The sequence below is a fragment of the Colletes latitarsis genome, unplaced genomic scaffold (assembly GCF_051014445.1).
Source record: "Colletes latitarsis isolate SP2378_abdomen unplaced genomic scaffold, iyColLati1 scaffold0002, whole genome shotgun sequence".
Classification (NCBI taxonomy): domain Eukaryota; kingdom Metazoa; phylum Arthropoda; class Insecta; order Hymenoptera; family Colletidae; genus Colletes; species Colletes latitarsis.
The window spans coordinates 15,612,941-15,637,363 of NW_027488365.1; positions in this window are offsets into that span (position 1 = coordinate 15,612,941).

Sequence of the window (24,423 nt, forward strand, 5' to 3'; positions counted from 1 at the left end):
TGGATCATGTAGTAATGTGGTACCACACTGAAACTGTCCATTAAACCTGGTTTCGATCAATATTTTAGAGGATAACGCATGTTAGGTCTATGTTAGGTCTGGGATTTGCTCTCATCAGGCTCATACTTACGCATATTTCTCATACTTGATGGCCAGATTCTGGGCTTTTTTTGGTTCGGATCACGTTGCAATGTGGTACCACACTGAAACAGTCCATTAAACCTGGTTTCGATCAATATTTTAGAGGAAAACGCATCTTAGGTCTTGGTTAGTCCTTGGATTTGCCCTCATCAGGCTCACACGTTCGCATTCTTCACACACCTGGTGAACAGATCGTGGGTTTTTTCTGGTTTGCATCACGTGGTAATGTGGTAGCACACTGAAACAGACAATTATGCCTGGTTTCTATCAATATTTTAGAGGATGACACATGTTAGGTCTAGGTTAGTTCTGGGATTTGCACTCATCAGGCTCATACTTTCGCATATATCTCATACTTGATGGCCAGATCTTGGCCTTTTTCTGGTTTGGATCACGTAGTAATGTGGTACCACAATGAAACAGTCGACTATACCTGGTTTCGGTGAATATTTTAGAGGATAACGCATGTTAGGTCCAGGTTAGGTCTGGGATTTGCTCTCATCAGGCTCATACTTTCGCATATTTCTCGTACTTGTTGGCCAGATCCTGGCCTTTTTCTGGTTTGGATCACGTAGTAATGTGGTACCACACTGAAACAGTCCATTAAACCTGGTTTCTATCAATATTTTAGAGGATAACACATGTTAGGTCTAGGTTAGGTCTGCGATTTGCACTCATCAGGCTCATACTTTCGCATATTTCTGACACTTGATGGCCAGATCCTGGCCTTTTTCTGGTTTGGATCTCGTAGTAATGTGGTACCACACTGAAACAGTCAATTAAACCTAGTCTGGGTCAACATTTCAAAGGATGACTCGTGTTAGGTCAAGGTTAGGTCTGGGATTTGCTCTCATCAGGCTCATACATTCGCATATTTCTCATACTTGAAGGCCAGATCCTGGGGTTTCACTGGTTTGGATAACACAGTAATGTGGTACCACACTGAAACAGTCGATTAAACCTGGTTTCGATCGATATTTTAGAGGAAAACGCATGTTAAGTCTGGGTTAGGTCTGGGATTTGCTCTCATCAGGCTCATACTTTCGCATATTTCTCATACTTGATGGCCAGATCCTGGCCTTTTTCTGGTTTGGATCACGTGGTAATGTGGCATCACACAGAAACAGTACGTTAAACCTGGTTTCGATCAATATTTTAGAGGATAACGCATGTTAGGTCTAGGTTAGGTCTGGGATTTGCTATCATCATGCACATACATTCGCATATTTCTCATTCTTGTTGTCCAGATCCTGGGCTTTCACTGGTTTGGATCACACAGTAGTATGGTACCATACTGAAACAGTCGACTAAACCTTGTTTCGATAAATATTTTAGAGGATAACGCATGTTAGGTCTGGGTTAGGTCTAGGATTTGCACTCATCAGCCTCATACTTTCGCATTTTTCGCATACTCGTTGGCCAGATCCTGGGCTTTTTCTGGTTTGGATCACGTGGTAATGTGGTACCACACTGAAACAGTCAATTAAACCTAGTCTGGGTCAACATTTCAAAGGATAACGCATGTTAGGTCTGGTTTAGGTCTGTGGTTTGCCTTCATGAGGCTAATACTATCGCATCTTTCCCATGCTTGTCGGCCAGACCCTGGGCTTTTACTGGTTTGGATCACGTAGTAATGTGGGACCACACTGAAGCAGTCCATTGAACCTGGTTTCGATCAATATTTTAGAGGATAACGCAACTTAGGTCTTGGTTAGCCCTTGGATTTGCCCTCATCAGGCTCACACGTTCGCATTCTTCACACACCTGGTGAACAGATCGTGGGTTTTTTCTGGTTTGCATCACGTGGTAATGTGGTAGCACACTGAAACAGACAATAATGCCTGTTTTCGATCGATATTTTAGAGGATAACGCATGTTAGGTCTAGGTTAGGTCTGGGATTTGCACTCATCAGGCTCATACTTTCGCATATTTCTCATACTTGTTGGCCAGCTTCTGGCCTTTTTTTGGCTTGGATCACGTAGTAATGTGGTACCACACTGAGACAGTCCATTAAACCTGGTTTCGATCAATATTTTAGAGGATAACGCATGTTAGGTCTAGGTTAGGTCTCGGATTTGCACTCATCAGGCTCATACTTTCGCATATCTCCCATACTTGATGGCCAGATCTTGGCCTTTTTCTGGTTAGGATCACGTAGTAATGTGGTACCACACTGAAACAGTCGACTAAACCTGGTCTCGGTCAATATTTTAGAGGATAACGCATGTTAAGTCTAGGTTAGGTCTGGGATTTGCTCTCATCAGGCTCATACTTTCGCATATTTCTCATTCTTGTTGTCCAGATCCTGGGCTTTCACTGGTTTGGATCAAACGGTACTGTGGTACCACACAGAAACAGTCGATTAAACCTGGTTTCGATCGATATTTTAGAGGATAACGCATGTTAGGTCTAGGTTAGGTCTGGGATTTGCACTCATCAAGCTCATACTTTCGCATATTTCTCATACTTGATGGCCAGATCCTGGCCTTTTTCTGGTTTGGATCACGTGGTAATGAGGTATCACACAGAAACAGTCCGTTAAACCTGGTTCCGATCAATATTTTAGAGGATAACACATGTTGGGTCTAGGTTAGGCCTGGGATTTGCACCCATCAGGTCTCATACTTTCGCATATTTCTCATACTTGATGGCCAGATTCTGGGCTTTTTTTAGTTTGGATCACGCAGTAATGTGGTACCACACTGAAACAGATAGTTAAGCATGGTTTCTATCAATATCTTAGAGGATAACACATGTTAGGTCTAGGTTAGTTCTGGGATTTGCACTCATCAGGCTCATACTTTCGCATATATCTCATAATTGATGGCCAGATTCTGGGCTCTTTCTGGATTGGATTACGTAGTAATGTGGTACCCCACAAAAACAGTCGACTAAGCCTGGTCACGATCAATATTTTAGAGGATAACGCATGTTAGAACTGGATTAGGTATGGGATTTGCCCTCATCAGTCTCATACTTTCGCATTCTTCACATACTTCTTGAACAGTTACTGGGTGTTTTCTGGTTTGGATCACATAGTAGTGTGGTACCACACTGAAAGAGTCGATTAAACCTTGTTTCGATCGATATTTTAGAGGACAACGCATGTTAGGTCTGGAATAGGTCTGGGATTTGCCCATAACAGGGTCATACATTCACATTTTCCGCATACTTGTTGGCCAGATCCCGGGCTTTTTCTGGTTTGGATCACGTGGTAATGGGGTATCACACAGAAACAGTCCGTTAAACCTGGTTTCGATCAATACTTTAGAGGATAACGCATGTCAGGTCTATGTTAGGTCCGGGATTTGCTCTCATCAGGCTCATACTTTCGCATATTTCTCTTACTTGTTAGCCAGATCCTTTGCTTTTTCTAGTTTGGATCACGTAGCATTGTGGTACCACACTGAAACAGACCATTAAACCTGGTTTCGATCAATATTTTAGAGGATAACGCATGTTAGGTTTAGATTAGGTCTGGGATTTGCACTAATCAGGCTCATACTTTCGCATATTTCTCATACTTGTTGGCCACATTCTGGGCTTTTTTTGGCTTGGATCATGTAGTAATGTGGTACCACACTGAAACTGTCCATTAAACCTGGTTTCGATCAATATTTTAGAGGATACCGCATGTTAGGTCTATGTTAGGTCTGGGATTTGCTCTCATCAGGCTCATACATTCACATTTTCCGCATACTTGTTGGCCAGATCCTGGGCTTTTTCTGGTTTGGATCAAGTGGTAATGTGGTATCACACTGAAACAGTCCATTAAACCTGGTTTCGATCAATATTATGGAGGATAACACATGATAGGTCTAGGTTAGGTCTGGGATTTGCACTCATCAGGCTCATACTTTCGCATATTTCTCATACTTGATGGCCAGATCCTGGGCTTTTTTTGGCTTGGATCATGTAGTAATGTGGTACCACACTGAAACTGTCCATTAAACCTGGTTTCGATGAATATATTAGAGGAAAACGCATGTTAGGTCTTGGTTAGGCCTTGGATTTGCCCTCATCAGGCTCACACGTTCGCATTCTTCTCATACCTGGTGAACAGATCCGGGGTTTTTTCTGGTTTGGATCAGGTCGTAATGTGGTACCACACTGAAACAGATAGTTAAGCATGGTTTCTATCAATATCTTAGAGGATAACACATGTTAGGTCTAGGTTAGTTCTGGGATTTCCACTCATCAGGCTCATACTTTCGCATATATCTCTTAATTGATGGCCAGTTTCTGGGCTCTTTCTGGATTGGATCACGTAGTAATGTGGTACCACACAAAAACAGTCGACTAAGCCTGGTCACGATCAATATTTTAGAGGATAACGCATGTTAGGTCTGGATTTGGTATGGGATTTGCCCTCATCAGTCTCATACTTTCGCATTCTTCACATACTTCTTGAACAGTTACTGGGTGTTTTTTGGTTTGGATCACATAGTAGTGTGGTACCACACTGAAAGGGTCGATTAAACCTTGTTTCGATCGATATTTTAGAGGACAACGCATGTTAGGTCTGGAATAGGTCTGGGATTTGCCCTCAACAGGGTCATACATTCACATTTTCCGCATACCTGTTGGCCAGATCCCGGGCTTCTTCTGGTTTGGATCACGTGGTAATGGGGTATCACACAGAAACAGTCCGTTAAACCTGGTTTCGATCAATATTTTAGAGGATAACGCATGTTAGGTCCAGGTTAGGTCTGGGATTTGCTCTCATCAGGCTCATACTTTCGCATATTTCTCGTACTTGTTGGCCAGATCCTGGCCTTTTTCTGGTTTGGATCACGTAGTAATGTGGTACCACGCTGAAACTGTACATTAAACCTGGTTTCGATCAATATTTTAGAGGATAACGCATGTTAGGTCTATGTTAGGTCTGGGATTTGCTCTGATCAGGCTCATACATTCACATTTTCCGCATACTTGTTGGCCAGATCCTGGGCTTTTTCTGGTTTGGATCAAGTGGTAATGTGGTATCACACTGAAACAGTCCATTAAACCTGGTTTCGATCAATATTTAAGAGGATAACGCATCTTAGGTATTGGTTAGGCCTTGGATTTGCCCTCATCAGGCTCACACGTTCGTATTCTTCACATACCTGGTGAACAGATCGTGGGTTTTTTCTGGTTTGGATCACGTAGTAATGTGGTACCACACTGAAACAGTCCATTAAACCTGGTTTCTATCAATATTTTAGAGGATAACACATGTTAGGTCTAGGTTAGGTCTGCGATTTGCACTCATCAGGCTCATACTTTCGCATATTTCTGACACTTGATGGCCAGATCCTGGCCTTTTTCTGGTTTGGATCTCGTAGTAATGTGGTACCACACTGAAACAGTCAATTAAACCTAGTCTGGGTCAACATTTCAAAGGATGACTCGTGTTAGGTCAAGGTTAGGTCTGGGATTTGCTCTCATCAGGCTCATACATTCGCATATTTCTCATACTTGAAGGCCAGATCCTGGGGTTTCACTGGTTTGGATAACACAGTAATGTGGTACCACACTGAAACAGTCGATTAAACCTGGTTTCGATCGATATTTTAGAGGAAAACGCATGTTAAGTCTGGGTTAGGTCTGGGATTTGCTCTCATCAGGCTCATACTTTCGCATATTTCTCATACTTGATGGCCAGATCCTGGCCTTTTTCTGGTTTGGATCACGTGGTAATGTGGTATCACACAGAAACAGTACGTTAAACCTGGTTTCGATCAATATTTTAGAGGATAACGCATGTTAGGTCTAGGTTAGGTCTGGGATTTGCTATCATCATGCACATACATTCGCATATTTCTCATTCTTGTTGTCCAGATCCTGGGCTTTCACTGGTTTGGATCACACAGTAGTATGGTACCATACTGAAACAGTCGACTAAACCTTGTTTCGATAAATATTTTAGAGGATAACGCATGTTAGGTCTGGGTTAGGTCTAGGATTTGCACTCATCAGCCTCATACTTTCGCATTTTTCGCATACTCGTTGGCCAGATCCTGGGCTTTTTCTGGTTTGGATCACGTGGTAATGTGGTACCACACTGAAACAGTCAATTAAACCTAGTCTGGGTCAACATTTCAAAGGATAACGCATGTTAGGTCTGGTTTAGGTCTGTGGTTTGCCTTCATGAGGCTAATACTATCGCATCTTTCTCATGCTTGTCGGCCAGACCCTGGGCTTTTACTGGTTTGGATCACGTAGTAATGTGGGACCACACTGAAGCAGTCCATTGAACCTGGTTTCGATCAATATTTTAGAGGATAACGCAACTTAGGTCTTGGTTAGCCCTTGGATTTGCCCTCATCAGGCTCACACGTTCGCATTCTTCACACACCTGGTGAACAGATCGTGGGTTTTTTCTGGTTTGCATCACGTGGTAATGTGGTAGCACACTGAAACAGACAATAATGCCTGTTTTCGATCGATATTTTAGAGGATAACGCATGTTAGGTCTAGGTTAGGTCTGGGATTTGCACTCATCAGGCTCATACTTTCGCATATTTCTCATACTTGTTGGCCAGCTTCTGGCCTTTTTTTGGCTTGGATCACGTAGTAATGTGGTACCACACTGAGACAGTCCATTAAACCTGGTTTCGATCAATATTTTAGAGGATAACGCATGTTAGGTCTAGGTTAGGTCTCGGATTTGCACTCATCAGGCTCATACTTTCGCATATCTCTCATACTTGATGGCCAGATCTTGGCCTTTTTCTGGTTAGGATCACGTAGTAATGTGGTACCACACTGAAACAGTCGACTAAACCTGGTCTCGGTCAATATTTTAGAGGATAACGCATGTTAAGTCTAGGTTAGGTCTGGGATTTGCTCTCATCAGGCTCATACTTTCGCATATTTCTCATTCTTGTTGTCCAGATCCTGGGCTTTCACTGGTTTGGATCAAACGGTACTGTGGTACCACACAGAAACAGTCGATTAAACCTGGTTTCGATCGATATTTTAGAGGATAACGCATGTTAGGTCTAGGTTAGGTCTGGGATTTGCACTCATCAAGCTCATACTTTCGCATATTTCTCATACTTGATGGCCAGATCCTGGCCTTTTTCTGGTTTGGATCACGTGGTAATGAGGTATCACACAGAAACAGTCCGTTAAACCTGGTTCCGATCAATATTTTAGAGGATAACACATGTTGGGTCTAGGTTAGGCCTGGGATTTGCACCCATCAGGTCTCATACTTTCGCATATTTCTCATACTTGATGGCCAGATTCTGGGCTTTTTTTAGTTTGGATCACGCAGTAATGTGGTACCACACTGAAACAGATAGTTAAGCATGGTTTCTATCAATATCTTAGAGGATAACACATGTTAGGTCTAGGTTAGTTCTGGGATTTGCACTCATCAGGCTCATACTTTCGCATATATCTCATAATTGATGGCCAGATTCTGGGCTCTTTCTGGATTGGATTACGTAGTAATGTGGTACCCCACAAAAACAGTCGACTAAGCCTGGTCACGATCAATATTTTAGAGAATAACGCATGTTAGAACTGGATTAGGTATGGGATTTGCCCTCATCAGTCTCATACTTTCGCATTCTTCACATACTTCTTGAACAGTTACTGGGTGTTTTCTGGTTTGGATCACATAGTAGTGTGGTACCACACTGAAAGAGTCGATTAAACCTTGTTTCGATCGATATTTTAGAGGACAACGCATGTTAGGTCTGGAATAGGTCTGGGATTTGCCCATAACAGGGTCATACATTCACATTTTCCGCATACTTGTTGGCCAGATCCCGGGCTTTTTCTGGTTTGGATCACGTGGTAATGGGGTATCACACAGAAACAGTCCGTTAAACCTGGTTCCGATCAATACTTTAGAGGATAACGCATGTCAGGTCTATGTTAGGTCCGGGATTTGCTCTCATCAGGCTCATACTTTCGCATATTTCTCTTACTTGTTAGCCAGATCCTTTGCTTTTTCTAGTTTGGATCACGTAGCATTGTGGTACCACACTGAAACAGACCATTAAACCTGGTTTCGATCAATATTTTAGAGGATAACGCATGTTAGGTTTAGATTAGGTCTGGGATTTGCACTAATCAGGCTCATACTTTCGCATATTTCTCATACTTGTTGGCCACATTCTGGGCTTTTTTTGGCTTGGATCATGTAGTAATGTGGTACCACACTGAAACTGTCCATTAAACCTGGTTTCGATCAATATTTTAGAGGATACCGCATGTTAGGTCTATGTTAGGTCTGGGATTTGCTCTCATCAGGCTCATACATTCACATTTTCCGCATACTTGTTGGCCAGATCCTGGGCTTTTTCTGGTTTGGATCAAGTGGTAATGTGGTATCACACTGAAACAGTCCATTAAACCTGGTTTCGATCAATATTATGGAGGATAACACATGATAGGTCTAGGTTAGGTCTGGGATTTGCACTCATCAGGCTCATACTTTCGCATATTTCTCATACTTGATGGCCAGATCCTGGGCTTTTTTTGGCTTGGATCATGTAGTAATGTGGTACCACACTGAAACTGTCCATTAAACCTGGTTTCGATGAATATATTAGAGGAAAACGCATGTTAGGTCTTGGTTAGGCCTTGGATTTGCCCTCATCAGGCTCACACGTTCGCATTCTTCTCATACCTGGTGAACAGATCCTGGGTTTTTTCTGGTTTGGATCACGTCGTAATGTGGTACCACACTGAAACAGATAGTTAAGCATGGTTTCTATCAATATCTTAGAGGATAACACATGTTAGGTCTAGGTTAGTTCTGGGATTTGCACTCATCAGGCTCATACTTTCGCATATATCTCTTAATTGATGGCCAGTTTCTGGGCTCTTTCTGGATTGGATCACGTAGTAATGTGGTACCACACAAAAACAGTCGACTAAGCCTGGTCACGATCAATATTTTAGAGGATAACGCATGTTAGGTCTGGATTTGGTATGGGATTTGCCCTCATCAGTCTCATACTTTCGCATTCTTCACATACTTCTTGAACAGTTACTGGGTGTTTTTTGGTTTGGATCACATAGTAGTGTGGTACCACACTGAAAGGGTCGATTAAACCTTGTTTCGATCGATATTTTAGAGGACAACGCATGTTAGGTCTGGAATAGGTCTGGGATTTGCCCTCAACAGGGTCATACATTCACATTTTCCGCATACCTGTTGGCCAGATCCCGGGCTTTTTCTGGTTTGGATCACGTGGTAATGGGGTATCACACAGAAACAGTCCGTTAAACCTGGTTTCGATCAATATTTTAGAGGATAACGCATGTCAGGTCTATGTTAGGTCCGGGATTTGCTCTCATCAGGCTCATACTTTCGCATATTTCTCTTACTTGTTAGCCAGATCCTTTGCTTCTTCTGGTTTGGATCACGTAGCATTGTGGTACCACACTGAAACAGTCCATTAAACCTGGTTTCGATCAATATTTTAGAGGATAACGCATGTTAGGTTTAGGTTAGGTCTGGGATTTGCACTCATCAGGCTCATACTTTCGCATGTTTCTCATACTTGTTGGCCAGATTCTGGGCTTTTTTTGGCTTGGATCATGTAGTAATGTGGTACCACACTGAAACTGTCCATTAAACCTGGTTTCGATCAATATTTTAGAGGATAACGCATGTTAGGTCTATGTTAGGTCTGGGATTTGCTCTCATCAGGCTCATACATTCACATTTTCCGCATACTTGTTGGCCATATCCTGGGCTTTTTCTGGTTTGGATCAAGTGGTAATGTGGTATCACACTGAAACAGTCCATTAAACCTGGTTTCGATCAATATTATGGAGGATAACACATGATAGGTCTAGGTTAGGTCTGGGATTTGCACTCATCAGGCTCATACTTACGCATATTTCTCATACTTGATGGCCAGATTCTGGGCTTTTTTTGGTTCGGATCACGTTGCAATGTGGTACCACACTGAAACAGTCCATTAAACCTGGTTTCGATCAATATTTTAGAGGAAAACGCATCTTAGGTCTTGGTTAGTCCTTGGATTTGCCCTCATCAGGCTCACACGTTCGCATTCTTCACACACCTGGTGAACAGATCGTGGGTTTTTTCTGGTTTGCATCACGTGGTAATGTGGTAGCACACTGAAACAGACAATTATGCCTGGTTTCTATCAATATTTTAGAGGATGACACATGTTAGGTCTAGGTTAGTTCTGGGATTTGCACTCATCAGGCTCATACTTTCGCATATATCTCATAATTGATGGCCAGATTCTGGGCTCTTTCTGGATTGGATTACGTAGTAATGTGGTACCCCACAAAAACAGTCGACTAAGCCTGGTCACGATCAATATTTTAGAGGATAACGCATGTTAGAACTGGATTAGGTATGGGATTTGCCCTCATCAGTCTCATACTTTCGCATTCTTCACATACTTCTTGAACAGTTACTGGGTGTTTTCTGGTTTGGATCACATAGTAGTGTGGTACCACACTGAAAGAGTCGATTAAACCTTGTTTCGATCGATATTTTAGAGGACAACGCATGTTAGGTCTGGAATAGGTCTGGGATTTGCCCTCAACAGGGTCATACATTCACATTTTCCGCATACTTGTTGGCCAGATCCCGGGCTTTCACTCGTTTGGATCACGTAGTTATGTGGTACCACACTGTAACAGTCAAATTAAACCTGGTTTCGATCAGTATTTTCGAGGATAACACATGTTAGGTCTAGGTTAGGTCTGGGATTTGCTCTCATCAGGCTCATACTTTCGCATATTTCTCTTACTTGTAAGCCAGATCCTTTGCTTTTCCTGGTTTGGATCACGTAGCAATGTGGTACCACACTGAAACAGTCCATTAAACCTGGTTTCGATCAATATTTTAGGGGATGACGCGTGTTAGGTTTAGGTTAGGTCTGGGATTTGCACTCATCAGGCTCATACTTTCGCATATTTCTCATACTTGCTGGCCAGATTCTGGGCTTTTTTTGACTTGGATCATGTAGTAATGTGGTACCACACTGAAACAGTCCATTAAACCTGGCTTCGATCAATATTTTGGAGGATAACACATGGTAGGTCTAGGTTAGGTCTGGGATTTGCACTCATCAGGCTCATACTTTCGCATTCTTCACATACTTCTTGAACAGATACTGGGATTTTTCTGGTTTGGATCACATAGTAGTGTGGTACCACACTGAAAGAGTCGATTAAACCTTGTTTCGATCGATATTTTAGAGGACAACGCATGTTAGGTCTGGATTAGGTCTGGGATTTGCCCTCATCAGGCTCATACTTTCGCATATTTCTCATACTTGATGGCCAGATCCTCGGCTTTTTCTGGTTTGGATCAAGTGGTAATGTGGTATCACACTGAAACAGTCCATTAAACCTGGCTTCGATCAATATTTTGGAGGATAACACATGGTAGGTCTAGGTTAGGTCTGGGATTTGCACTCATCAGGCTCATACTTTCGCATTCTTCACATACTTCTTGAACAGATACTGGGATTTTTCTGGTTTGGATCACATAGTAGTGTGGTACCACACTGAAAGAGTCGATTAAACCTTGTTTCGATCGATATTTTAGAGGACAACGCATGTTAGGTCTGGATTAGGTCTGGGATTTGCCCTCATCAGGCTCATACTTTCGCATATTTCTCATACTTGATGGCCAGATTCTGGGCCTTTTTCTGGTTTGGATCACGTTGTAATGTGGTACCACACTGAAACAGTCGACTAAACCTGGTCGCGGTCAATATTTTAGAGGATAACGCATGTTAGGTCTAGGTAAGGTCTGGGATTTGCTGTCATCATGCTCATACTTTCGCATATTTCTCATTCTTGTTGGCCACATCCTGGGCTTTCACTCGCTTGGATCACGTAGTTATGTGGTACCACACTGTAACAGTCAAATTAAACCTGGTTTCGATCAGTATTTTCGAGGATAACACATGTTAGGTCTAGGTTAGGTCTGGGATTTGCTCTCATCAGGCTCATACTTTGGCATATTTCACATACTTGATGGCCAGATCCTGGCCTTTTTCTGGTTTGGATCACGTAGTAATGTGGTACCACACTGAAACAGTCGACTAAACCTGGTCGCGGTCAACATTTCAAAGGATAACTCATGTTAGGTCTAGGTTAGGTCTGGGATTTGCACTCATCAGGCTCATACATTCGCATATTTCTCATACTTGATGGCAAGATCCTGGGCTTTTTCTGGTTTGGATCACGTAGTAATGTGGTACCACACTGAAACAGTCGACTAAACCTGGTCTCGGTCAATATTTTAGAGGATAGCGCATGTTAGGTCTAGGTTAGGTCTGGGATTTGCACTCATCAGGCTCATACTTTCGCATATTTCTCATACTTGTTGGCCAGATTCTGGGCTTTTTTTGGCTTGGATCATGTAGTAATGTGATACCACACTGAAACTGTCCATTAAATCTGGTTTCGATCAATATTTTAGAGGATAACGCATGTTAGGTCTAGGTTAGGTCTCGGATTTGCACTCATCAGGCTCATACTTTCGCATATTTCTCATACTTGATGGCCAGATCTTGGCCTTTTTCTGGTTTGGATCACGTAGTAATGTGGTACCACAATGAAACAGTCGACTATACCTGGTTTCGGTGAATATTTTAGAGGATAACGCATGTTAGGTCCAGGTTAGGTCTGGGATTTGCTCTCATCAGGCTCATACTTTCGCATATTTCTCGTACTTGTTGGCCAGATCCTGGCCTTTTTCTGGTTTGGATCACGTAGTAATGTGGTACCACGCTGAAACTGTACATTAAACCTGGTTTCGATCAATATTTAAGAGGATAACGCATCTTAGGTATTGGTTAGGCCTTGGATTTGCCCTCGTCAGGCTCACACGTTCGTATTCTTCACATACCTGGTGAACAGATCGTGGGTTTTTTCTGGTTTGGATCACGTAGTAATGTGGTACCACACTGAAACAGTCCATTAAACCTGGTTTCTATCAATATTTTAGAGGATAACACATGTTAGGTCTAGGTTAGGTCTGCGATTTGCACTCATCAGGCTCATACTTTCGCATATTTCTGACACTTGATGGCCAGATCCTGGCCTTTTTCTGGTTTAGATCTCGTAGTAATGTGGTACCACACTGAAACAGTCAATTAAACCTAGTCTGGGTCAACATTTCAAAGGATGACTCGTGTTAGGTCAAGGTTAGGTCTGGGATTTGCTCTCATCAGGCTCATACATTCGCATATTTCTCATACTTGAAGGCCAGATCCTGGGGTTTCACTGGTTTGGATAACACAGTAATGTGGTACCACACTGAAACAGTCGATTAAACCTGGTTTCGATCGATATTTTAGAGGAAAACGCATGTTAAGTCTGGGTTAGGTCTGGGATTTGCTCTCATCAGGCTCATACTTTCGCATATTTCTCATACTTGATGGCCAGATCCTGGCCTTTTTCTGGTTTGGATCACGTGGTAATGTGGTATCACACAGAAACAGTACGTTAAACCTGGTTTCGATCAATATTTTAGAGGATAACGCATGTTAGGTCTAGGTTAGGTCTGGGATTTGCTATCATCATGCACATACTTTCGCATATTTCTCATTCTTGTTGTCCAGATCCTGGGCTTTCACTGGTTTGGATCACACAGTAGTATGGTACCATACTGAAACAGTCGACTAAACCTTGTTTCGATAAATATTTTAGAGGATAACGCATGTTAGGTCTGGGTTAGGTCTAGGATTTGCACTCATCAGCCTCATACTTTCGCATTTTTCGCATACTCGTTGGCCAGATCCTGGGCTTTTTCTGGTTTGGATCACGTGGTAATGTGGTACCACACTAAAACAGTCAATTAAACCTAGTCTGGGTCAACATTTCAAAGGATAACGCATGTTAGGTCTGGTTTAGGTCTGTGGTTTGCCTTCATGAGGCTAATACTATCGCATCTTTCTCATGCTTGTCGGCCAGACCCTGGGCTTTTACTGGTTTGGATCACGTAGTAATGTGGGACCACACAGAAGCAGTCCATTGAACCTGGTTTCGATCAATATTTTAGAGGATAACGCAACTTAGGTCTAGGTTAGGTCTGGGATTTGCACTCATCAAGCTCATACTTTCGCATATTTCTCATACTTGTTGGCCAGATTCTGGGCTTTTTTTGGCTTGGATCACGTAGTAATGTGGTACCACACTGAGACAGTCCATTAAACCTGGTTTCGGTCAATATTTTAGAGGATAACGCATGTTAGGTCTAGGTTAGGTCTGGGATTTGCACTCATCAAGCTCATACTTTCGCATATTTCTCATTCTTGTTGTCCAGATCCTGGGCTTTCACTGGTTTGGATCAAACAGTACTGTGGTACCACACAGAAACAGTCGATTAAACCTGGTTTCGATCGATATTTTAGAGGATACCGCATGTTAGGTCTGTGTTAGGTCTGGGATTTGCTCTCATCAGGCTCATACATTCACATTTTCCGCATACTTGTTGGCCAGATCCTGGGCTTTTTCTGGTTTGGATCAAGTGGTAATGTGGTATCACACTGAAACAGTCCATTAAACCTGGTTTCGATCAATATTATGGAGGATAACACATGATAGGTCTAGGTTAGGTCTGGGATTTGCACTCATCAGGCTCATACTTTCGCATATTTCTCATACTTGATGGCCAGATCCTGGGCTTTTTTTGGCTTGGATCATGTAGTAATGTGGTACCACACTGAAACTGTCCATTAAACTTGGTTTCGATGAATATATTAGAGGAAAACGCATGTTAGGTCTTGGTTAGGCCTTGGATTTGCCCTCATCAGGCTCACACGTTCGCATTCTTCTCATACCTGGTGAACAGATCCTGGATTTTTTCTGGTTTGGATCACGTCGTAATGTGGTACCACACTGAAACAGATAGTTGAGCATGGTTTCTATCAATATCTTAGAGGATAACACATGTTAGGTCTAGGTTAGTTCTGGGATTTGCACTCATCAGGCTCATACTTTCGCATATATCTCTTAATTGATGGCCAGTTTCTGGGCTCTTTCTGGATTGGATCACGTAGTAATGTGGTACCACACAAAAACAGTCGACTAAGCCTGGTCACGATCAATATTTTAGAGGATAACGCATGTTAGGTCTGGATTTGGTATGGGATTTGCCCTCATCAGTCTCATACTTTCGCATTCTTCACATACTTCTTGAACAGTTACTGGGTGTTTTTTGGTTTGGATCACATAGTAGTGTGGTACCACACTGAAAGGGTCGATTAAACCTTGTTTCGATCGATATTTTAGAGGACAACGCATGTTAGGTCTGGAATAGGTCTGGGATTTGCCCTCAACAGGGTCATACATTCACATTTTCCGCATACCTGTTGGCCAGATCCCGGGCTTTTTCTGGTTTGGATCACGTGGTAATGGGGTATCACACAGAAACAGTCCGTTAAACCTGGTTTCGATCAATATTTTAGAGGATAACGCATGTCAGGTCTATGTTAGGTCCGGGATTTGCTCTCATCAGGCTCATACGTTCGCATATTTCTCTTACTTGTTAGCCAGATACTTTGCTTCTTCTGGTTTGGATCACGTAGCATTGTGGTACCACACTGAAACAGTCCATTAAACCTGGTTTCGATCAATATTTTAGAGGATAACGCATGTTAGGTTTAGGTTAGGTCTGGGATTTGTACTCATCAGGCTCATACTTTCGCATGTTTCTCATACTTGTTGGCCAGATTCTGGGCTTTTTTTGGCTTGGATCATGTAGTAATGTGGTACCACACTGAAACTGTCCATTAAACCTGGTTTCGATCAATATTTTAGAGGATAACGCATGTTAGGTCTATGTTAGGTCTGGGATTTGCTCTCATCAGGCTCATACATTCACATTTTCCGCATACTTGTTGGCCATATCCTGGGCTTTTTCTGGTTTGGATCAAGTGGTAATGTGGTATCACACTGAAACAGTCCATTAAACCTGGTTTCGATCAATATTTTAGAGGAAAACGCATCTTAGGTCTTGGTTAGTCCTTGGATTTGCCCTCATCAGGCTCACACGTTCGCATTCTTCACACACCTGGTGAACAGATCGTGGGTTTTTTCTGGTTTGCATCACGTGGTAATGTGGTAGCACACTGAAACAGACAATTATGCCTGGTTTCTATCAATATTTTAGAGGATGACACATGTTAGGTCTAGGTTAGTTCTGGGATTTGCACTCATCAGGCTCATACTTTCGCATATATCTCATAATTGATGGCCAGATTCTGGGCTCTTTCTGGATTGGATTACGTAGTAATGTGGTACCCCACAAAAACAGTCGACTAAGCCTGGTCACGATCAATATTTTAGAGGATAACGCATGTTAGAACTGGATTAGGTATGGGATTTGCCCTCATCAGTCTCATACTTTCGCATTCTTCACATACTTCTTGAACAGTTACTGGGTGTTTTCTGGTTTGGATCACATAGTAGTGTGGTACCACACTGAAAGAGTCGATTAAACCTTGTTTCGATCGATATTTTAGAGGACAACGCATGTTAGGTCTGGAATAGGTCTGGGATTTGCCCTCAACAGGGTCATACATTCACATTTTCCGCATACTTGTTGGCCAGATCCCGGGCTTTCACTCGTTTGGATCACGTAGTTATGTGGTACCACACTGTAACAGTCAAATTAAACCTGGTTTCGATCAGTATTTTCGAGGATAACACATGTTAGGTCTAGGTTAGGTCTGGGATTTGCTCTCATCAGGCTCATACTTTCGCATATTTCTCTTACTTGTAAGCCAGATCCTTTGCTTTTTCTGGTTTGGATCACGTAGCAATGTGGTACCACACTGAAACAGTCCATTAAACCTGGTTTCGATCAATATTTTAGGGGATGACGCGTGTTAGGTTTAGGTTAGGTCTGGGATTTGCACTCATCAGGCTCATACTTTCGCATATTTCTCATACTTGCTGGCCAGATTCTGGGCTTTTTTTGACTTGGATCATGTAGTAATGTGGTACCACACTGAAACAGTCCATTAAACCTGGCTTCGATCAATATTTTGGAGGATAACACATGGTAGGTCTAGGTTAGGTCTGGGATTTGCACTCATCAGGCTCATACTTTCGCATTCTTCACATACTTCTTGAACAGATACTGGGATTTTTCTGGTTTGGATCACATAGTAGTGTGGTACCACACTGAAAGAGTCGATTAAACCTTGTTTCGATCGATATTTTAGAGGACAACGCATGTTAGGTCTGGATTAGGTCTGGGATTTGCCCTCATCAGGCTCATACTTTCGCATATTTCTCATACTTGATGGCCAGATCCTCGGCTTTTTCTGGTTTGGATCAAGTGGTAATGTGGTATCACACTGAAACAGTCCATTAAACCTGGCTTCGATCAATATTTTGGAGGATAACACATGGTAGGTCTAGGTTAGGTCTGGGATTTGCACTCATCAGGCTCATACTTTCGCATTCTTCACATACTTCTTGAACAGATACTGGGATTTTTCTGGTTTGGATCACATAGTAGTGTGGTACCACACTGAAAGAGTCGATTAAACCTTGTTTCGATCGATATTTTAGAGGACAACGCATGTTAGGTCTGGATTAGGTCTGGGATTTGCCCTCATCAGGCTCATACTTTCGCATATTTCTCATACTTGATGGCCAGATTCTGGGCCTTTTTCTGGTTTGGATCACGTTGTAATGTGGTACCACACTGAAACAGTCGACTAAACCTGGTCGCGGTCAATATTTTAGAGGATAACGCATGTTAGGTCTAGGTAAGGTCTGGGATTTGCTGTCATCATGCTCATACTTTCGCATATTTCTCATTCTTGTTGGCCACATCCTGGGCTTTCACTCGCTTGGATCACGTAGTTATGTGGTACCACACTGTAACAGTCAAATTAAACCTGGTTTCGATCAGTATTTTCGAGGATAACACATGTTAGGTCTAGGTTAGGTCTGGGATTTGCTCTCATCAGGCTCATACTTTGGCATATTTCACATACTTGATGGCCAGATCCTGGCCTTTTTCTGGTTTGGATCACGTAGTAATGTGGTACCACACTGAAACAGTCGACTAAACCTGGTCGCGGTCAACATTTCAAAGGATAACTCATGTTAGGTCTAGGTTAGGTCTGGGATTTGCTATCATCAGGCTCATACATTCGCATATTTCTCATACTTGATGGCAAGATCCTGGGCTTTTTCTGGTTTGGATCACGTAGTAATGTGGTACCACACTGAAACAGTCGACTAAACCTGGTCTCGGTCAATATTTTAGAGGATAGCGCATGTTAGGTCTAGGTTAGGTCTGGGATTTGCACTCATCAGGCTCATACTTTCGCATATTTCTCATACTTGTTGGCCAGATTCTGGGCTTTTTTTGGCTTGGATCATGTAGTAATGTGATACCACACTGAAACTGTCCATTAAATCTGGTTTCGATCAATATTTTAGAGGATAACGCATGTTAGGTCTAGGTTAGGTCTCGGATTTGCACTCATCAGGCTCATACTTTCGCATATTTCTCATACTTGATGGCCAGATCTTGGCCTTTTTCTGGTTTGGATCACGTAGTAATGTGGTACCACAATGAAACAGTCGACTATACCTGGTTTCGGTGAATATTTTAGAGGATAACGCATGTTAGGTCCAGGTTAGGTCTGGGATTTGCTCTCATCAGGCTCATACTTTCGCATATTTCTCGTACTTGTTGGCCAGATCCTGGCCTTTTTCTGGTTTGGATCACGTAGTAATGTGGTACCACGCTGAAACTGTACATTAAACCTGGTTTCGATCAATATTTAAGAGGATAACGCATCTTAGGTATTGGTTAGGCCTTGGATTTGCCCTCGTCAGGCTCACACGTTCGTATTCTTCACATACCTGGTGAACAGATCGTGGGTTTTTTCTGGTTTGGATCACGTAGTAATGTGGTACCACACTAAAACAGTCCATTAAACCTGGTTTCTATCAATATTTTAGAGGATAACACATGTTAGGTCTAGGTTAGGTCTGCGATTTGCACTCATCAGGCTCATACTTTCGCATATTTCTGACACTTGATGGCCAGATCCTGGCCTTTTTCTGGTTTAGATCTCGTAGTAATGTGGTACCACACTGAAACAGTCAATTAAACCTAGTCTGGGTCAACATTTCAAAGGATAACGCATGTTAGGTCTGGTTTAGGTCTGTGGTTTGCCTTCATGAGGCTAATACTATCGCATCTTTCTCATGCTTGTCGGCCAGACCCTGGGCTTTTACTGGTTTGGATCACGTAGTAATGTGGGACCACACAGAAGCAGTCCATTGAACCTGGTTTCGATCAATATTTTAGAGGATAACGCAACTTAGGTCTAGGTTAGGTCTGGGATTTGCACTCATCAAGCTCATACTTTCGCATATTTCTCATACTTGTTGGCCAGATTCTGGGCTTTTTTTGGCTTGGATCACGTAGTAATGTGGTACCACACTGAGACAGTCCATTAAACCTGGTTTCGGTCAATATTTTAGAGGATAACGCATGTTAGGTCTAGGTTAGGTCTGGGATTTGCACTCATCAAGCTCATACTTTCGCATATTTCTCATTCTTGTTGTCCAGATCCTGGGCTTTCACTGGTTTGGATCAAACAGTACTGTGGTACCACACAGAAACAGTCGATTAAACCTGGTTTCGATCGATATTTTAGAGGATACCGCATGTTAGGTCTGTGTTAGGTCTGGGATTTGCTCTCATCAGGCTCATACATTCACATTTTCCGCATACTTGTTGGCCAGATCCTGGGCTTTTTCTGGTTTGGATCAAGTGGTAATGTGGTATCACACTGAAACAGTCCATTAAACCTGGTTTCGATCAATATTATGGAGGATAACACATGATAGGTCTAGGTTAGGTCTGGGATTTGCACTCATCAGGCTCATACTTTCGCATATTTCTCATACTTGATGGCCAGATCCTGGGCTTTTTTTGGCTTGGATCATGTAGTAATGTGGTACCACACTGAAACTGTCCATTAAACCTGGTTTCGATGAATATATTAGAGGAAAACGCATGTTAGGTCTTGGTTAGGCCTTGGATTTGCCCTCATCAGGCTCACACGTTCGCATTCTTCTCATACCTGGTGAACAGATCCTGGATTTTTTCTGGTTTGGATCACGTCGTAATGTGGTACCACACTGAAACAGATAGTTGAGCATGGTTTCTATCAATATCTTAGAGGATAACACATGTTAGGTCTAGGTTAGTTCTGGGATTTGCACTCATCAGGCTCATACTTTCGCATATATCTCTTAATTGATGGCCAGTTTCTGGGCTCTTTCTGGATTGGATCACGTAGTAATGTGGTACCACACAAAAACAGTCGACTAAGCCTGGTCACGATCAATATTTTAGAGGATAACGCATGTTAGGTCTGGATTTGGTATGGGATTTGCCCTCATCAGTCTCATACTTTCGCATTCTTCACATACTTCTTGAACAGTTACTGGGTGTTTTTTGGTTTGGATCACATAGTAGTGTGGTACCACACTGAAAGGGTCGATTTAACCTTGTTTCGATCGATATTTTAGAGGACAACGCATGTTAGGTCTGGAATAGGTCTGGGATTTGCCCTCAACAGGGTCATACATTCACATTTTCCGCATACCTGTTGGCCAGATCCCGGGCTTTTTCTGGTTTGGATCACGTGGTAATGGGGTATCACACAGAAACAGTCCGTTAAACCTGGTTTCGATCAATATTTTAGAGGATAACGCATGTCAGGTCTATGTTAGGTCCGGGATTTGCTCTCATCAGGCTCATACGTTCGCATATTTCTCTTACTTGTTAGCCAGATACTTTGCTTCTTCTGGTTTGGATCACGTAGCATTGTGGTACCACACTGAAACAGTCCATTAAACCTGGTTTCGATCAATATTTTAGAGGATAACGCATGTTAGGTTTAGGTTAGGTCTGGGATTTGTACTCATCAGGCTCATACTTTCGCATGTTTCTCATACTTGTTGGCCAGATTCTGGGCTTTTTTTGGCTTGGATCATGTAGTAATGTGGTACCACACTGAAACTGTCCATTAAACCTGGTTTCGATCAATATTTTAGAGGATAACGCATGTTAGGTCTATGTTAGGTCTGGGATTTGCTCTCATCAGGCTCATACATTCACATTTTCCGCATACTTGTTGGCCATATCCTGGGCTTTTTCTGGTTTGGATCAAGTGGTAATGTGGTATCACACTGAAACAGTCCATTAAACCTGGTTTCGATCAATATTATGGAGGATAACACATGATAGGTCTAGGTTAGGTCTGGGATTTGCACTCATCAGGCTCATACTTACGCATATTTCTCATACTTGATGGCCAGATTCTGGGCTTTTTTTGGTTCGGATCACGTTGCAATGTGGTACCACACAGAAACAGTCCATTAAACCTGGTTTCGATCAATATTTTAGAGGAAAACGCATCTTAGGTCTTGGTTAGTCCTTGGATTTGCCCTCATCAGGCTCACACGTTCGCATTCTTCACACACCTGGTGAACAGATTGTGGGTTTTTTCTGGTTTGCATCACGTGGTAATGTGGTAGCACACTGAAACAGACAATTATGCCTGGTTTCTATCAATATTTTAGAGGATGACACATGTTAGGTCTAGGTTAGTTCTGGGATTTGCACTCATCAGGCTCATACTTTCGCATATATCTCTTAATTGATGGCCAGATTCTGGGCTCTTTCTGGATTGGATCACGTAGTAATGTGGTACCACACAAAAACAGTCGACTAAGCCTGGTCACGATCAATATTTTAGAGGATAACGCATGTTAGGTCTGGATTTGGTATGGGATTTGCCCTCATCAGTCTCATACTTTCGCATTCTTCACATACTTCTTGAACAGTTACTGGGTGTTTTCTGGTTTGGATCACATAGTAGTGTGGTACCACACTGAAAGAGTCGATTAAACCTTGTTTCGATCGATATTTTAGAGGACAACGCATGTTAGGTCTGGAATAGGTCTGGGATTTGCCCTCAACAGGGTCATACATTCACATTTTCCGCATACTTGTTGGCCAGATCCCGGGCTTTCACTCGTTTGGATCACGTAGTTATGTGGTACCACACTGTAACAGTCAAATTAAACCTGGTTTCGATCAGTATTTTCGAGGATAACACATGTTAGGTCTAGGTTAGGTCTGGGATTTGCTCTCAACAGGCTCATACTTTCGCATATTTCTCTTACTTGTAAGCCAGATCCTTTGCTTTTTCTGGTTTGGATCACGTAGCAATGTGGTACCACACTGAAACAGTCCATTAAACCTGGTTTCGATCAATATTTTAGGGGATGACGCGTGTTAGGTTTAGGTTAGGTCTGGGATTTGCACTCATCAGGCTCATACTTTCGCATATTTCTCATACTTGTTGGCCAGATTCAGGGCTTTTTTTGACTTGGATCATGTAGTAATGTGGTACCACACTGAAACTGTCAATTAAACCTGGTTTCGATCAATATTTTAGAGGATAACTCATGTTAGGTCTATGTTAGGTCTGGGATTTGCTCTCATCAGGCTCATACATTCACATTTTCCGCATACTTGTTGGCCTGATCCTCGGCTTTTTCTGGTTTGGATCAAGTGGTAATGTGGTATCACACTGAAACAGTCCATTAAACCTGGCTTCGATCAATATTTTGGAGGATAACACATGGTAGGTCTAGGTTAGGTCTGGGATTTGCACTCATCAGGCTCATACTTTCGCATTCTTCACATACTTCTTGAACAGATACTGGGATTTTTCTGGTTTGGATCACATAGTAGTGTGGTACCACACTGAAAGAGTCGATTAAACCTTGTTTCGATCGATATTTTAGAGGACAACGCATGTTAGGTCTGGATTAGGTCTGGGATTTGCCCTCATCAGGCTCATACTTTCGCATATTTCTCATACTTGATGGCCAGATTCTGGGCCTTTTCCTGGTTTGGATCACGTTGTAATGTGGTACCACACTGAAACAGTCGACTAAACCTGGTCGCGGTCAATATTTTAGAGGATAACGCATGTTAGGTCTAGGTAAGGTCTGGGATTTGCTGTCATCATGCTCATACTTTCGCATATTTCTCATTCTTGTTGGCCACATCCTGGGCTTTCACTCGTTTGGATCACGTAGTTATGTGGTACCACACTGTAACAGTCAAATTAAACCTGGTTTCGATCAGTATTTTCGAGGATAACACATGTTAGGTCTAGGTTAGGTCTGGGATTTGCTCTCATCAGGCTCATACTTTGGCATATTTCACATACTTGATGGCCAGATCCTGGCCTTTTTCTGGTTTGGATCACGTAGTAATGTGGTACCACACTGAAACAGTCGACTAAACCTGGTCGCGGTCAACATTTCAAAGGATAACTCATGTTAGGTCTAGGTTAGGTCTGGGATTTGCTATCATCAGGCTCATACATTCGCATATTTCTCATACTTGATGGCCAGATCCTGGGCTTTTTCTGGTTTGGATCACGTAGTAATGTGGTACCACACTGAAACAGTCGACTAAACCTGGTCTCGGTCAATATTTTAGAGGATAGCGCATGTTAGGTCTAGGTTAGGTCTGGGATTTGCACTCATCAGGCTCATACTTTCGCATATTTCTCATACTTGTTGGCCAGATTCTGGGCTTTTTTTGGCTTGGATCATGTAGTAATGTGATACCACACTGAAACTGTCCATTAAATCTGGTTTCGATCAATATTTTAGAGGATAACGCATGTTAGGTCTAGGTTAGGTCTCGGATTTGCACTCATCAGGCTCATACTTTCGCATATTTCTCATACTTGATGGCCAGATCTTGGCCTTTTTCTGGTTTGGATCACGTAGTAATGTGGTACCACAATGAAACAGTCGACTATACCTGGTTTCGGTGAATATTTTAGAGGATAACACATGTTAGGTCCAGGTTTGGTCTGGGATTTGCTCTCATCAGGCTCATACTTTCGCATATTTCTCGCACTTGTTGGCCAGATCCTGGCCTTTTTCTGGTTTGGATCACGTAGTAATGTGGTACCACGCTGAAACTGTACATTAAACCTGGTTTCGATCAATATTTAAGAGGATAACGCAACTTAGGTCTAGGTTAGGTCTGGGATTTGCTCTCATCAGGCTCATACTTTCGCATATTTCTCATACTTGATGGCCAGATCCTGGCCTTTTTCTGGTTTGGATCTCGTAGTAATGTGGTACCACACTGAAACAGTCAATTAAACCTGGTCTGGGTCAACATTTCAAAGGATGACTCGTGTTAGGTCAAGGTTAGGTCTGGGATTTGCTCTCATCAGGCTCAT